The sequence below is a fragment of the Mixophyes fleayi genome, chromosome 1 (genome assembly GCF_038048845.1).
Source record: "Mixophyes fleayi isolate aMixFle1 chromosome 1, aMixFle1.hap1, whole genome shotgun sequence".
Taxonomy (NCBI): Eukaryota; Metazoa; Chordata; class Amphibia; order Anura; family Limnodynastidae; genus Mixophyes; species Mixophyes fleayi.
The window spans coordinates 57,249,106-57,266,956 of record NC_134402.1 but is presented as its reverse complement, the minus strand read 5'-3'; the positions used below and the strand labels follow the sequence as shown (position 1 = coordinate 57,266,956).

The 17,851-nt window shown below is 43.1% G+C and overlaps 1 protein-coding gene across 2 annotated transcripts in view; it reads right to left on the bottom strand.

The window, feature by feature from the left end:
* The window catches only part of KLHL5 (kelch like family member 5), an 88,201-nt gene that overhangs the window by 60,972 nt on the left and 9,378 nt on the right, over positions 1-17,851 (bottom strand). Inside the window, exon 1 of one of the 2 annotated variants that reach the window (XM_075194788.1) lies at positions 11,232-11,481. The exons of the other annotated variant lie outside the window; for it this stretch is intronic. The gene's annotated coding sequence lies outside the window, so the exon portion shown is untranslated. Of the gene's footprint in view, positions 1-11,231; positions 11,482-17,851 lie in introns of those variants that run through there. 2 annotated transcript variants of the gene reach the window in all.

Genomic DNA, 17,851 nt, shown 5'->3' with positions numbered 1-17,851 from the left:
GCAGTCCTCTGTTGCACAATCAGGAATACTATCTAGACTGGAAGCTGGATAGACACCATAAGAACAGCGGCAGCAGATGAACCGCTGTGATATTTCTTCTGAGTGTAACATACCTGTGAGCTGCAAGATCTCACTTCCATTATCACCAGCTATTGACCTACTTGTGTGCAATGAGTGAGATGTCACCAGTGTGAACGCTGAGCACACAATGACACGCTGCCCTATGCTCCGCTTGTTACCACTTCAGTGCATGGTTTTGAGTACTCCAAATTCTGGTTGTAATCATTAATATTACATCTAAAGAAGACCTGAAGTGGATAAGTGAAGGATAATAATACAATTCCAATTAACTTACCAGTCATTTTACCAGTGTCTGGAGTCTGCCACAAGACTAAGCATAAGGCAGCGTTTGTTCTAAACCAGGCCTGTCCAACCTGCGGCCCTCCAGGTGTTGTGAAACTACAAGCCCCAGCATGCTTTGCCAGTAGACAACCTGTTGATAGCTGGAAGGGCATGCTGGTACTTGTAGTTTCACAACATTTGGAGGGCTGCAGGTTGGACAGGCCTGTTCTAAACCTTCTTCAAATAGAAGCAGAAATTCTATTCTTAAACTGAACCCTTCCCCGTCTTCCAGAATTCACATGAACTACATTGTTTACTGCAGTCAGATTTTAGAGATGTGGGGAAATATGGGAAGTCCAAACAAGAACTAACTTAGCTCAACATCGCAATGCGGCTTGTCATCTAAAATTAAAATTCTTATTAAAGATAATAAAAAAAAATAATTCCATGCAGTTTTAGCAAAAAGAAAAAATCCTATCCGTTTAGTGTGTAAAGGGTCATCGGCCCACCAACACACAGGAAGTGCCCTTAACCTTACAAGTATGACTCCTCCTGCATTCTAAGGTCATCTGACTGCAATATCTGTCCAACATACAAGCTCTTTTTTTGTGCAGAAGGTTTGAGGGTGGTGCAGTTGGGGCAGAGGGAGAATTGGCGAGCTGTGGGCCCAGGTGCAGGGAAGTGGGGAGGAGGGAACCAGGGCCCACAGCTCGTTAGTTCCTGTGCAGTGGACCCCATTACCTCAATGGGCCCCGATGCACAGCACCTGCTGCACCAATTGTAGTTCCACCACTGAGTTGTGCAGTGAAGACAGAAAATAGGTTCATAGCTGTTCATTATAAGGGAGAGAAGAGATGGGGCATGTGTCTGGAATTATTCTCTCTGTTAACAATCAATCAGTGATGCAAATATTATGACTATAAACTAGCTTGTTATCAACACCACCGCTCTGCACATGTATACCTTTGATCTGCTGACCAATTTGCTCACATGGGCCTTTTAAATCATACAATCATCTTTTCTACCTCTGAATTCATGCACTTATCATTTCCCGCATTGACTATTGCAATTCCCTCCTTACTGGTCTTCCCCAAAACAGACTCAAACCCCTACAATCTATTTTTGCAAGATTGATTTTCCTTGTAAATCGTTATTCCTTTGTTGAATCACTCTGTATGTCTCTACACTGGCTGCCTATTTTCTACCAAATCCAATATAAAATACTTTTACTAACCTACAAGGCCATCAACAAAGCTGCACCAACATACATCTCCTCTCTTGTTTTAAAATATCTCCCAACTCGGCAACTCAGTTCTGCGTCTCTCATCCACCCTCACTACATCCTCCCATTCCCGGTTACAGAACTTTTTTCGGGCTGCACCCACTCTATGGAATTTTCTCCCTCGCACAATAAGACTCTCCATTGGTCTACAAACTTCCAAGCGTTCTCTGAAAACCCACCTCTTCAGACAAGCTTATAATATTCCTCAACCACCCTCTTAACCTCACTACCTTACCCTATTACCTGTTACACAATTTCACACAAGACAACTACCCCCTGACCAACATTGTTGTGTGACAGGATCATTTAGCTTATGAGTCACTATTACTTTTACAGCCTGGCTGGGCCGAAATGCAAAATGTAGTAGAGTCTCATGTGTCAAACTCCCATTGTCCCATAGATTGTAAGCTTGCGAGCAGGGCCCTCTCACCTCTTTGTTTTACCCAGTTTGTTTGTTAGTTTACTATGTTTGTCCCCAATTGTAAAGCGCTACGGAATATGTTGGCGCTATATAAATAAATGATGATGATGATGATGAAGGAGACCGTAATATATTACCAAATTCAGTCTCTCCCCCACCTTACCATAAAATTAATTCTGATTCAGCCACTACAGAAATCCAGCATATCTAAAACATATTACCTGTCTCCTGTCACTTTCAAGATCTTTTAAATGTGCACTATGGAATGCACGCTCTGTCTAACAAAATATCCCACAATGACCTCTTCCTCTCTAACAGAACATGGCTCACACAAGCAGACACTGCTTCATCTCCAGCTCCTTAACCTGCTGGTCTTCACATCATCCACACAGACAAGAAGGTGGGATAGACTCCTCCTTACCCCACATGGCACAGTCACAGTTTTCCCATGTGTTCCAATCTTCTAAAGGACATACTATCCAGACTATCTACCGCTTTTTCTTTGCGTGTCGCTGTGATTTATTGTCCTTATGGATCATCCCAGCAAGTCCTTGAACATTTCTCATCCTGGCACTCTCATTTCATATTCTTTGACATCCTTAACACCATAGGCTTGAGTCATTAAGGAAAGTAAGGCAAAAAAAAAGTAGTAAATGTTTTCTGGAACAAACCATGTTACAATGCAAGGGCTGCAAATTAGTTTATTATTTTGCACATAAGATAAATACTGGCTGTTTTTTTAATCTAGCACACAGATACTTGATAGCTTTATTTTTACACTGAAGTTTAAAGTATATAGGACATGCCCTATCCCAACTATAAATCTGTCCCCACATTTTAAATTTACCACCCCCTCCAATGCAACACGGTTTTGCAGAGGTGCAAAGTTACTCCTTTGGTATGCTTAATGACAAGGACCCCACATATCTATCCTCTCCAGTTCTCTCACCATGTTGGTTTGCGTTAATGAATATCTTTTTTCCATTTCATACTGGATGTCCTCTCGACAGCTCAAACCCAATTTTCAAAATCTGAGCTATTAATCTTTCTATGAGCTAACAGAATTTACTTATCTGACATTCCTATTGTTGAAAAACAGCAATAAATCCCACCCTTCAAGCTCGATGCCTAGGTGTAATCCAGAGATCACACTACATTTCTTTTCATGGAGTAAAATAATTTATCATTTTTAATGTGTATTTCTATCCAAAGGGAAGTATGGCATTATATCAGTAATAATATAAGTAAATTGACTTGTGATGTTCAAACTCCGCACACAAGCAGGGCACTGCAAACACACATTTAAACACCCATGTCTAAGAAACCATAGGAATAACACTATTCTGTTTTTTTATGCATTCCTCATTCCATAAGCACGTGTAGAAATTGAAATCTTCAAGGAGGATTAAAGGCCGATGTTTATCATTATCTAATTTTTAAGCCAATTCTTTGTATCTGTAAACCCTGTAATTATATTTTATCATTTGTATGTATCTAATTTAAGTATAACAGCAAATCAATAGATAGATTATAATTATTATTATTAGCCAAAGTGTTCTGCAGCGCCTTACAGTAGGGAAAACAGGACATACAAGGCAGACAAAATAAATGCAAACATGAAAACAAAGGGTATGGAGGATCCTGCTCATTGGAGAGCTTACATTCTAAATGGAAGAGGGCACAGCTGAAACAAGAGGAGTGTGGTTGTGAGGGTGTATTAGTGTGAATAGCATTATTGGGAATAAGGTCAGCTCTAAAAAAAAGAGATGGGTTTTCAAAGAGCTTCTAAAGATTTGAAGGCTGTGGGAAAGTCTGATTGGGCGTGGTAGGGAATTCCATAAGTGGGGAACAGCATGGGAGAAGTCTTGCAGGCGGGAGTGAGAGGTGGTTACCAGAGACGAGACAAGACGCAGGTCAGCAGTAGATCTAAGAGGGCAGGAGGGAGAGTATTTTTTGATTTGAGATTTGAATAGGAAATGTATGAAGGGGTGGTGTGGGGGGCTTTGTAGGTGAGGGTAATTTGAATTGGATTCTGGAGGACACAGGGAGCAACTGTGTGGATATGCAAAGTGGTGCAGCAGATGTGGAGCAGCGAGAGAGGAAGCTTAGTCTTGCAGCAGCATTTAGGATGGATTGTAGTGTGGAGATGATTAGATAGATAACACACTCTCATGGCTCAACTCTGGAGAACTTGTTTGTATTTTGACATAGAAAGGAGCCACAAAAACAGTCATTTCACAAGAGGAAGAGATGCTGAAAAATATCAATCTTTCATGTTAAAGCTCTTTCTAAGAAATTCAAACAACACATATGCATTTTTTTTATGTTCAGCAACATGTGTTCTTTAAGACAAGTACTTTGCACAAGGATTCATATATTGTCAATGCATTTCTATCAGACAATATTAACATAAATGTGTCTTAGTGACAATAAAGAACATACATAAGCATTTTTACTTCAAGGTCTCCATTCCACATTAACTGCTATTGCTCTGAGTATGAAAGAGAACAGCACTGTAGAAAGACATAAATATAAATAATAGATTACTGTGTTTAACAGATTTATACAATATTTTACAAGACCAGTGGTGGAATTGGGGTGTATACGGTGGTATGTCATACCGACACTTCTCATACTGCCTTCATTGTAACACTATCACATTCCATTCACTTACATTATATATACAGTGGTAGAAGTAGGGTGTATACGGTTGTATGTCATACCGACACTTCTCATACTGCCTTCATTGTAACACTATCACATTCCATTCACTTACATTATATATACAGTGGTAGAAGTGGGGTGTATACGGTGGTATGCCATACCGCCACTTCTCATACTGCCTTCATTGTAACACTATCACATTCCATTCACTTACATTATATATACAGTGGTAGAAGTGGGGTGTATACGGTGGTATGTCATACTGACACTTCTCATACTGCCATCATTGTAACACTGTTACATTCCATTCACTTACATTATATATACAGTGGTAGAAGTGGGGTGTATACGGTGGTATGTCATACTGACACTTCTCATACTGCCTTCATTGTAACACTATCACATTCCATTCACTTACATTATATATACAGTGGTAGAAGTGGGGTGTATACGGTGGTATGTCATACTGACACTTCTCATACTGCCTTCATTGTAACACTATCACATTCCATTCCCTTGCATTGTATTTTTCATACGCCATTTCTATACTTCCACTTCAACCATTGCATAATACAATATGTATAATAACACTACGGCAGCAGGTCAGTACAGTTATTGTGGTACACAGGGTACGGCATAAGCATTCCAGCGCCAGAGGCACAAAGCAAAATAACACGCTCTTTGCCCTGAGAGATACTATACAAAACTTGTGTATAAATGGGATACATTAGAAGATACAAATATTGTTGTTTTAATTACTATTCAACAAGAAGAAATCAATTCAGAGTTTTGTAGCACTAAAATGTGCATTTTGTTAAATTTGCTAATAATATTTTGCTGCTTGGCACAGTCCTTGTCATACAACTGACAAGAGCATTTTGATGTTTGTCCACCCTAGAAATATTATTTCCCTGAAGACGATTTGTTAGTTGAGATATGGAAAGGCCTCTCACAAAATATGGCAGTGTGCAACCTATGAATCAGGGAATCATCATAACCATCTATTTATACAGCACCACTAACTCTGCAGCACTGTACAGAGAACTCAAGCACATCAGTCCCTGCCCCATTGGAGCTTACAGTCTAAATTGAACTCATGACCCCAGTGCTGTTAGGCAGAAGTGTGACACCTCAAAACCTAAGTACCCTGGGGTTTATCTATATGTTTTTAATTTGTTAATTGTTATAAGTGTTTATAAAGATTTAAAAAAAAAAAAAGATTTCTTGAGGGAGAAGTGACAGTTGAGAGTGGTTGGTGGTTGCCGGGGGTGACCGGGAGAGAGGAGTGTGATACTCAGGACCGCTGGGAGAGATCCCTGTGTCTGGATAGACTGAGAGCGAAAAGATATGGACAAAATGAGAGAAAAGATAGGGACAGAAAGAGAATGGGACAAAGTGATATATAAGTAGATTAAGGGCTAGATTTACTAAGCTGCGAGTTTGAAAAAGTGGGGATGTTGCCTATAGCAACCAATCAGCTTCTAGCTGTCATTTTGTAAAAGGTACTAAATTAATGAAAGCTAGAATCTGATTGGTTGCTATAGGCAACATCCCCACTTTTTCAAACTCGCAGCTTAGTAAATCTAGCCTAAGAGTGAAGAAAGTGTAAGAGAAAAAGTGAATAAAAGAGAGGCTGAGTAAGAAGGAAAGTGCTGAAAATAAATAAGCAGTAGAGAGATCTGTGAATACACAACAGAGACTGAGCTATGTACTGAGGACAGTGTGAGAGGACAGAGACAAGTTGGAGTTGTACAATAACAGATATACAGACACAGATCAGTATAACTCCACCATTACATCACTGACACTGAGAACATCAGCAGTTACTTAGACACATGTTACTGATCCCTATGTACCTGAGCTGCTTACTAAAAATAATCAGTTTTTCAGGAAAACTACAGAAATAGTGTTTTACCAAAATCATCTTGTAAAGGTAAAGATGAAAAAAAAAAAAAATTATGGACCGCAACCACGTGCACCACTTCTACAAATAGTTATTGAAATATTTGATGTAGGTTTTAGAGTTATATTGAGAGATGAAGTTATAAATTAATGTTAGGTTAAAGTGTGTGTATATATATATATATCTATAATATAAAAGCCTAGCGGCGTGTTAGTCTGTGTGTGGAAAAAAAACAACAAGCTGCAGCGCCACCTGCTGGGCGGAGTTAAACACTGACCTACTGAATTCTTAGCATTATCTAATATCTACTATATAAATGCCTAGTGGCGTGTGTGGAATAAAAAAAAACCCCAAGCTGCAGCGCCACCTGCTGGGCAGAGTTATACACTGACCTATATATTTCTTGAAGGAGAAGTGACAGTTGGGAGTGGTTGGTGGTTGCCGGGGGTGACAGTGGGGAGTTTTTAACACCTTAAGTAGCTTGATGAAGGATGTGGCGATGAAGATGAAGGATGAGGTGATGGAGAAAAATGATGAGGTGGTGACATGTGGACAAAACCACGTTAAAAAAGGGCGCTTGCGTCGGGAAGTAACGCTCTTCCCCTGAGGAGGCTTGGGCTAGGCCCAAATGCATGACAAGAACCTTTTTAACACCTTAAGAAGCTTGATTTGACTAGAATGCATGAGTATCATGCACGGGTTAACTTGTATAAAAGTAAAAGCCTAGCGGCGTGTGTGTGTGTGTGTGTGTGTGTGTGTAAAAAACTATTTTCTCAGAAAGGGCTCATCCAATTGAGCTGAAATTTGGTATACTGACATTATTTGACAAAAAAATTAGAATAGTGAAGTCAGTTAACTTCCATCATCTCCCCTTCCCCCCGTGGGAGGGGTAGTAAAGGCTAAATTTACGAGTTGAGGGCTCAAACTAATTTTTAGTGAGGTAATTTTACCTCATGAATACACATTAAAAAGGGCGCTTGCGTCGGGAAGTAACGCTCTTCCCCTGAGGAGGCCTGGGCTAGGCCCAAATGCATGACAAGAACCTTTTTAAGACCTTAAGTAGCTTGATTTGACTAGAACGCATGAGTATCATGCACGGGTTAACTTGTATATATATTTATACACATATACATACATATATATGTGTGTGTGTGTGAAGATTAACAATTTATTCTGGCATAAACATCCATAGACATAGAATTCCAACAATAAGATATCAGTGTTATTAGTATGGCAAATTTAAAGGTTTGTCAATTGTAAATAGTTTCAAAGTGCTAAGATATTGTTTAAAAATAATTGTGCGCTTGTAAAATAAATATCAGAATAATTCTTACTAATAAAAGGAAATTATTCAGAATACACTTGTGTCATTTTAAATCTATGTGGATAAATCCCCTTACCTCTCTGGTGCTTAGAAAATTTGAAGTGTTGAAACCAAAAAGAGAACTATCTAATACTGGTCAGGTGCAACCTCAACGTATTACTCTAAATAACACCACACAGGGTATTACAGAAGTGCTAACCACTAAGCCACGGGAATCTCCAAGTGGTGGCCTGCAGGCTGCAACTGGCCAGCTCTGAGGTACCTTGTAGTCGGTGACAAAAAAATTGGAAATTTTCCCGAATTAAGCATTGAGACAGATTTCAGTTTCAGCATTGAAATCCCCCTCTGAATACTTTCACAGAAACATCCCATAAACTCCACTTCCTGAAATCAATTTGACGTCATTGGCTGAAACTGTAGACATTTTATGGGTTGAATCCCTTGCAGCTGCATATTGGTTGATTGTATAGCACTGCTATGCCCCTGAAATCAACCTACTAATAAAAAAAAAAGAATCAAAATGTATGAAGGAAAAGTGGGAGAAGAAAATGCATGCAGGACGGAGAAAATAAAAAGTAAATATATGACAGACCATGAATTATTACAGAGCACTGTTTATTGCTCTATGTTGGTGGTTCCCAAACTGTGCGCCGCGGCTCCTATGGGTGCCGCGGCGCTGTCACTGGGGTGCCGCAGGCCAGCCATATAAAAAAAAAAAAAAGAACACAGTAACTTACCAATCCGCCGGGCCCCAGTAGACTCCTCTCTCCCGCAGCAGATGTCACTGACGTCGATATTCAGTGACAGCTGCTGCGGGAGAGAGGAGGCTGCTGGGTCCCGGCGCCCGGCGGATTGGTAAGTTACTGTGTTCTTTCTTTTTTTTTATATGGCTGGCCCGCGGCAGAGGAGTTAGAGGGATCGTGACAGCGGGGCAGAGGAGAGGCAGAGGAAAGTGACAGCGGGGCAGAGGAGAGTGACAGCGGGGCAGAGGAGAGTGACAGCGGGGCAGAGGAGGGTGACAGCAGGGGCAGAGGAGGGTGACAGCAGGGGCAGAGGAGGGTGACAGCGGGGCAGAGGAGGGTGACAGCAGGAGCAGAGGCAGGTGACAGCGGGGCAGAGGAGAGTGACAGCGGGGCAGAGGAGAGTGACAGCGGGGCAGAGGAGATTGACAGCAGGGGCAGAGGAGGGTGACAGCAGGGGCAGAGGAGGGTGACAGCAGGGGCAGAGGAGGGTGACAGCGGGGCAGAGGAGGGTGACAGCGGGGCAGAGGAGGGTGACAGCGGGGCAGAGGAGGGTGACAGCGGGGCAGAGGAGAGTGATAGCGGGGCAGAGTAGAGTGACAGCGGGACAGAGGAGAGTGACAGCGGGACAGCGGGGCAGAGGAGAGTGACAGCGGGACAGCGGGGCAGAGGAGAGTGACAGCGGTGCAGAGGGGAGTGACAGCAGGGGCAGAGGAGAGTGACAGCGGGGCAGAGGAGAGTGACAGCGGGGCAGAGGAGGTGACAGCGTGACAGTGGAGGGGACAGCGTGACAGAGTGCAGAGGAGGGGGACAGCGTGACAGAGTGCAGAGGAGGGGGACAGCGTGACAGAGTGCAGAGGAGGGGGACAGCAGAGGCAGAGGAAAGTGACAGCGGGGCAGAGGAGAGTGACAGCGGTGCAGAGGAGGGTGACAGCAGGGGCAGAGGAGGGTGACAGCTGGGCAGAGGAGAGTGACAGCGGGGCAGAGGAGGGTGACAGCTGGGCAGAGGAGAGTGACAGCGGGGCAGAGGAGATTGACAGCAGGGGCAGAGGAGGGTGACAGCAGGGGCAGAGGAGGGTGACAGCAGGGGCAGAGGAGGGTGACAGCGGGGCAGAGGAGGGTGACAGCAGGGGCAGAGGCAGGTGACAGCGGGGCAGAGGAGAGTGACAGCGGGGCAGAGGAGAGTGAAAGCGGGGCAGAGGAGATTGACAGCAGGGGCAGAGGAGGGTGACAGCAGGACAGCGGGGCAGAGTAGAGTGACAGCGGGACAGCGGGGCAGAGGAGAGTGACAGCGGGGCAGAGGAGAGTGACAGCGGGACAGCGGGGCAGAGGAGAGTGACAGCGGGACAGCGGGGCAGAGGAGAGTGACAGCGGTGCAGAGGAGAGTGACAGCAGGGGCAGAGGAGAGTGACAGCGGGGCAGAGGAGGTGACAGCGTGACAGAGGAGGGGACAGCGTGACAGAGGAGGGGACAGCGTGACAGAGTGCAGAGGAGGGGGACAGCGTGACAGAGTGCAGAGGAGGGGGACAACGTGACAGAGTGCAGAGGAGGGGGACAGCGTGACAGAGTGCAGAGGAGGGGGACAGCGTGACAGAGTGCAGAGGAGGGGGACAGCGTGACAGCGTGCAGAGGAGGGGGACAGCGTGACAGAGGGGGCAGTGTGTCTGGATGCAGAGGGGGCAGTGTGTCTGGATGCAGAGGGGGCAGAGTGTCTGGATGCAGAGGGGGCATTTTTGCATACAACTAAATAAGTATTTCTGTCCTCACCTAAATACTTATCACAATTTTTTGACCCAACTACTTCTAAAACAGGACTGCTCAATAATTATATTGGAGGGGTGCGTTGAAAAAATTTGGAGACTCTAAGGGCGCCGCGAACTGCAAAAGTTTGGGAACCACTGCTCTATGTTCTAATGTGGCTGGTGTTCATGGCCTGTCAAACATTTGTTATAATATCAGTGTGCACTGTTTTACATTTACAGTATTCATTAGCATTTTGCACTTTGGGTCAGCCCTCTTTTATAGTTAGGGCCCCAATATGTAGAGCTTTGGTGGGGATCCTCTTCATGTAACTCCCACCATTAGCTGATCATTGACATCAATGAACACACAGTATGACAGCTTGTCAAGGGAAACACTGTCAGAGCTGCAGGAACAGGACATGTGTAGTGAATGTGGTACCTACAATGAAAAGGATATCATGGCCATGTCATCAGGCGCTGCACTCTGTACACACCTCTACTCTTAGCAGAATCATTCCTTAAAGTTTGGCTCTTACCATGGTAAATACTTGGGCATAATGTCCACTTAAGAAGACTTGGCCAACCTGTGGCTCTCCAGCAGCTTTGGAACTACATGTCCCAACATGCCCTGGCAGCACGGGGCTATAGCCAGAGTGACACAAGTTACCTCCCTGCATTTATTGCAGCTTATTACTATATCCATAATACACATTATTGGCACTGCAGCCCCCACCATCAGCGCACGTCCGTCCACTCCCCTGCTGGATAAACAGGCATTGCCTGATGTGACCCGCACCCCCGCTCCCCTGGTACCTGTCCAGCTGTGTGTGCTGCTGGGCGGCGGCAGTGTCTGCTGTAGTGGTGGAGGAGATGCTCTGCTCCCAGCCTCCATACCTCTCCGCCCGCCTAAGTGCTCCCGATCAGCAGTTTAGTTGTCGGGAACTCCATCCAGGGATCTCCCAGCACAGCACAAGCAGGGGGCCGGCGGCAGTGACGTCTGAGGAGGAAGAACAGGCTGCAATAACAGGAGCAATCCCCACACAGCGATGATACCCAATAACACCCAGTTCCTGTGTCTACAAGTACATGAGAGCTGCTGGGCACACCCCACAGAGCTGGTTGGGCCACTTTTTGGCAATGTAAAGACAGCGAAATAACTCATCCCACAGTGACAATGAGGCCTGTATAGTATATGTGGCTGAGAAACAAACCAGTATATACTAGCAGGGCTATGGCCTAATTGCACACTTTCTTCTTTGCAGTTTATTTTCAGTAGGATTGTGGCTTTTGTGTTTCTGCTTTTAATTTCCTAAAGAGAGCAGACTGCAAGCCCTAGAATGCAAAGTTGGCCAGAGCCATGTGTTCATAAAGCTTCTTGACATTTATATTCTATGAAGAATATATATATATATATATATATATATATATATATATATATATATTTATTTATTTATACACGCAAACTGTGCTCTGCAAGGTTTTCTAGAACGCCTTCAGTTTTATTTATTTTCAACTGACGTTTACCAATTAATAAATAGTTTGGGGCTGTGTGTAGCCTAGCGCGATCTGTGGGATAAGAACAGTACTGATCCTGGACTAATTCTGTGAAAATGGGACTAGTAATAACATACCCTCAGTGCCTTCATGCAATATGGGTTTGTTTTATAAGTGCAGTCCCTATTGAGAACAGGAACTGGATCACAGGCAACAAAATGGGAACAGTGACCTGTACAGTCTTTATTTAATCTAACATCCTTGGTAACAGCTTACAGCAGCAATAGGCAACTGATTATATTTCAGGGACCTTCTAAAGGGACACACTTTATCCTTAATCTCAGTGGTCAGTTCATGTAATCAAAGAAATAACCTATCTGTAATAACATTTAAGCAGGAATTTTAAACCAAGTGTTGCTACATGAATCACTAATTGTACTGGCTATATGTTAACGTCTCCTCTATTACATTGTCATTTCCTTGATTTAAATCCTTTAAACAGATTTAAACAAGTGTTACAATCTTTGTCAACCAAATCTGACATAAAATCAGGAAGAAGCTGGGCGCCGTAGGTGAAGGCTTGGAGGGCCTTATTCAGTCCTAGGATTGCCTGTTGCCCATCACTGCAGGAACCATCTTATAGTGCTTTTCATGCAGTTCTCAAAACGGTAGCACCCCTTAAATGCAACTGCAAAGTGTCCAGTAACAAACATATACTGTAGGCTGCAGCAAAATTAAATGCAAATATATGTCCCATACTCATTGGCAAGTTGGCCTCTGGTAGATCCGGCGGAGGGGGGGCGGGGGGGGGGGGTCTCAGCGACTGGCATCATTTGACCCTGCAATGACACGTGAATCGTGTCCTAAGCTCCGACTCCACCACTTAATGAAGTGCCCACGATCCGGGAGGTTGCCCTGCCCTCCCGGGAGAGTAGGCAACTATGCCCATACTATAGGAAGGCTTCCTTTGCTAAGGGAGGGGATGATTATGATCCTGTATAAGCGCAAAGGGGAGAGATGTGAAGGCAGGAAAGGATACCTGATTTGCCCACCATGCTGCAAGCCTTCTTCAATTGTAACTGTATCCGCATGACTCTGAGAAGGACATCAGCTTTTGTGGGAACTCCATGGGGGGAATTCAATTGCTGGCGATGTGACACATGGACATCGCGCTGTGCACATTGCCAGCAATTACGTTAGAAATCTCTGCTCAATTCTATGAAATCTCCGCTGCTAAGTGTCTCATGAATGTTCCAGAGACACTTTGTGGCAAATTGAATTCCCCCCATTACTTGATTTTTCCACTTTCCCCTTTGGAGGGGCCTTGGCTGGGACAAGTGAACAGCTTCTTCCTTTATCACTTGACCACTCCCTGATTTTACCTGGATGTTGGACAGTTTGTGAGGGAGCACCACCAAAACTATCCACCAAGTCATCAGAGGTAAGGACGTGATGGTGTCTGTTCCAGGGCTACCTGCTGCTACAGGAAAACATGTGTGGGAAAATGTGCACTCTAAGAAGCTGACTAATAGACATGGATGGTTAACCAGGAGGGTTTGCCTCTCAGGACATTCATGGGAATGGGAAACCCCCCAAAAATGTAGGCATAAAAAATAATAATCCCTCCTAAAAAGACTCCCTAGGTTCATAGGTGACCTGACTCTTGACTCTTGATGGTGTTTCCCTCCCCAGAGAATCTAAGCAGTAATCCCCTCGAAAACTTTTATTGCCCCTCTTCTCTTTATTTGTTCCTCCTCTTAAAAAGGGAAGATAGGGGTAAGGAACTGTGTGGATAATTGGGAAGTATGTTCTTTTATTTTTTTTTCAGTCTCGGTGGCGACCAGTGCCCCCCCCCCTCTAATTGTGCTATACGGAGGTGGCAAGTAACTCAGCTGTAAGTTTCAAGCACTATAAGTATAAAACATTAATATTGATAAAAAGCTGCCTGGTTGGATGATTTATTAAATACATTTTATTTTAACGAATTAATGAAAGTTACTTTTTAATGGGGCAGGAATGCTGATAGACCTATCAGATAGGTTTAAAACATTAATCAATATTTCTTGGCAAGCTGTCTGGTTGGATGAATTATTTTAACTGAATTAAGAAAAGTTATTTTTTAATGGGGCAGGAATGCTGATATGTTTTATTTCTTTTGAACATTGGTTGATTCTATCCATATAATAGGGAATATAGACTGTAAACTGGGCCGGATGTGAAAGCATTGTGTAATATATAGTATGTAAATAATTTTTGCATCAACTTCGCAGTATGTGGTCACAAATATTTTAATTTTTGAAGCTGTTAATAAAGTGTGGAGTCAATGAAAACTTGGAGAGAAAGTAAATACTCATTCAGTATTACAAAGTTTGTGTATGTTTCAACAGGAAGTGCATACTTGCCATCTTTATATTTCTATTATGGCCCGAGTTGTGAAATAGCGCAGTTGCCTCATTTCGTTTTGGGTTAGTGGGCACAATATGACGCGATTCTGTGGGCAGGATGCAGTAGAACAGGCTGCAGATTTTTTTTTATTTAATCAAACCTCACTAGGGATAATTAAATTTAATATATATATTTAGAGCCGTGGGTGATATGGAGACACAGCCTTTTTGGACGTATAACCCCCTTCCCCAGTCATATCTATTTTTTCAAAACATCCCTAAGCCTAAATAATTACTAAGTAGTCCCCCGCCTTGCATACCACTGACCCTGGCTGTGGCACACCTGTGAGATTACCGCTGCACCCCATGTCAGTGTGTAACAGGTGAGTGATGTATAATTTATTGCTCTGTTCTGAAATCGAATATTTGTGCCACTCCTTTAGATATTCTACATTTGCTCTTGGACAGCCTTCTGCGTCAGATATCAGTACATCTGGGCCTTACCAGCCAACCAGCAGAAGGTAAGAGTTAACATTTTTATTTTGCACATACACAATTTACTTTGTAAGCTGTTCCAATAGTGGAAGACACTTTAGTTCAGGGGTCGGCAACCCTCGGCGTGCAGCGCCCTGCATTGTGGCACATTGAGCAGCTCTCAATACAGCACATCTCCACAACACTGAACTGCTGCACATTTTGTGTTGTATAGGAACCGGGGGCATTACTGTGGAATAATATGAACATGAGGCACAACTATATGGTATGTGGGCGGTATGTGGCAGGTGCTGGCCATGCCCAGTGGGCGGAGCTGACCATGCCCAGTGGGCGGGGCTGGTCACGCCCACCTTGGTTTTTATTTTCTCCCTGAAAGGAATTTTCAAAAGTTGGCAAGTATGTTGTACACTTACCTGTCTGGCTTTTGACAACCTCTGGCTATTTTATATATTTGCTACTCAAACATTTTCAGCTTCTTTGACTTATGCCCATCACATGTACTGTTCTCTGTTTTTGTCTCTTGCCCTGTAAGTGTACTAATTGTTGATTCTTATCTGTACATGATTGCTATTTTACAAAATAAATAGTTTAAAAAAATAAATAAAATAATAATCACTTGCTCACTAGTACTGACTGCTGCTTATCAAAGACTAAAATCCCGGGTTTCTCCCCTTCACTGCAAGTCAATCAACAGTGGTCAGTGTGGCAAAACACTTGTGATTGGCGAAGTGTAGTCTGTACTTTGATCACGGTCACTTGTGCCCATGTGCATGCTGCCTCTTGTAGTGCCACAAGTATGTACTTTAAATGGTGTCCCCATCTGGAAATATTAAGCATTGGCCAGCAGTGGAAAGCTGATCTGTTTGCTAATCTCACCTATCCAAAGCAACGTGTTGATTCTGGCGATTTTCACAGCAATCTCGGGCAAGTTTGCAAAATCGCAACTACATACATATTGAGACTTGTATTCTTAGAATGGCCAAAAGTAGGGACAGCAATTTGTAACGATTTATAGCATGGAGATTATAGTTACATCACTTCACTGGTGATTTACTATCAACTCACACTTTCATACATCGGTGGTTCAAACTTGCCCGAGAAATCACTGAAAAAGGCAAATCACAGCTTGATACATTTTTGCCCCTAGAGAGTCCACTCGTTGCTTGGCACAAACAAGCCCCAACATTCCAGGATCAGAAACAGCAAGTAAACTTAAGGCACAAGCAGCAGCAGGTTGTCCGACCTGCAAGGACAGGTAGGAAAGAGAGCAGCACTGTCTGACAGACAAATGTCCCATTTTTGCCGAACTGCTACGAGCTATCAGAATGTTGGTATGTGCTGCTTCATGCTGCTTTGCTCATGAAGGGGGAGCCACCTACATCTAACAGTGGTTATTTAATAAGCAAAGCTGTCATTCTCTGTTGAATAACGGTATCAAATTATGTCCACCCCCATTCACACAACTAGTATCATCAGTGTTGTCATAGACCTGGTCACAGATATGCCAATGGAAGAACATACACACAGATCATCATCTGTAGTACTCACAGTTTGTTACTAGCAGGAGTAGTAAGGAGAGAAAAATTGTAGGCATACAATTTTATGTTTTGTGTTGTCGCATGTCCCTACTTAAATGAATGTGTTCAATTCTGTGCATCATGCATAAAGTTTGCATATGAAAATGATAGCATCTGCAGGGGTGCAGCGTTTAGCATGTTCTAATGGGAGAAAATGTGCAGGTAGGGCCATTTAAATCTAAATGCGGGTTTGTCACACTTGTGTGCCTTAAGTTATATCCATAAGCACAAAATAAATTATATTTAACAGATGGAGAAGGAGAAATTATGAGGTGTTACCTGATTTGCGGGCAGATACAGAGCATTTTTTTGGTGCTAGCATGGAGAGGGAGGGAATTGGAAGGCGGTCTAGTGTTTGTCCTCCGCCTGTTGACCATTCATAACTATGGGTGCGCAGAGCGTCGGGAGTCATTATGGGGGGTTTGACATGCTGTTTTTTACATCACCATTTCTGCACCGACCAGTCTGGGACAGGTTTTCTCTATGGTAGATCCCACGCTCAATTCATTTCAATGGGTCTATTAATTTCAATATTTGTACATCCGTGAAAGCTTTTTTTTTACAGTCTAACCGATTTTGAATTTTCTGGAGTCTGAAAGAAGTGAAAACATTGTAGATGCTTTACATATAGATTTACTAAATTGGTCCTTTATAGACTGCTTGCATGGGCAGCACGGTGGCTTAGTGGTTAGCACTTCTGCCTTACAGCACTGGGGTCATGAGTCCAATTCCTGACCATGGCCTTATCTGTGAGGAGTTTGAATGTTCTCCCTGTGTTTGCGTGGGTTTCCTCTGGGTGCTCCAGTTTCCTCCCACACTCCAAAAACATACTGGTAGGTTAATTTGCTGCTATCAAATTTACCATTGTTTGTGTATGTTAGGGAGTTTAGACTGTAAGCCCCAATGGGGCAGAGACTGATGTGAGTGAGTTCTCTGTACAGCGCTGCGGAATTAGTGGCACTATATAAATAAATGGTGATGATGTGATGATGATGTTAATACATATAGGTGTCTCTTTCTTTGATTAAATGTACTGTTTTAACTTACTGTGATTAACGGTTATGTGAAGCCCTTTTGAAGGCCCATCTAGTTGTACATCACAGTGTTACATCTATCTCATTTTTTTTTCATGTCTCACAGAAAACAAATAAAGAGCTTGAGACAAATATACCAACAAACAAAACAAAGATTAAAACATCAATCGTGACAGAAGAGTGTTTGTAGAATTCTCACTTCCTGTTCGAGAACATTTTCTGCACAGCTGATAGGGAGATATTGCGTAAGCACCTGTCAAACACTCTTTGATGTGTAGATCTCATGCAGCGCAGGCTTGCCATAATTTAGGTCACAATCTGGCTTGCGAACCTTCGATCATGTTTTTATTTTATCCATTTTTTACTGAGATTTTCTTAAAATATACCGATGACCAAAATGTATCGTTACTGACATACATATATGTCATACAAAAAAATGGTAAAAAAAT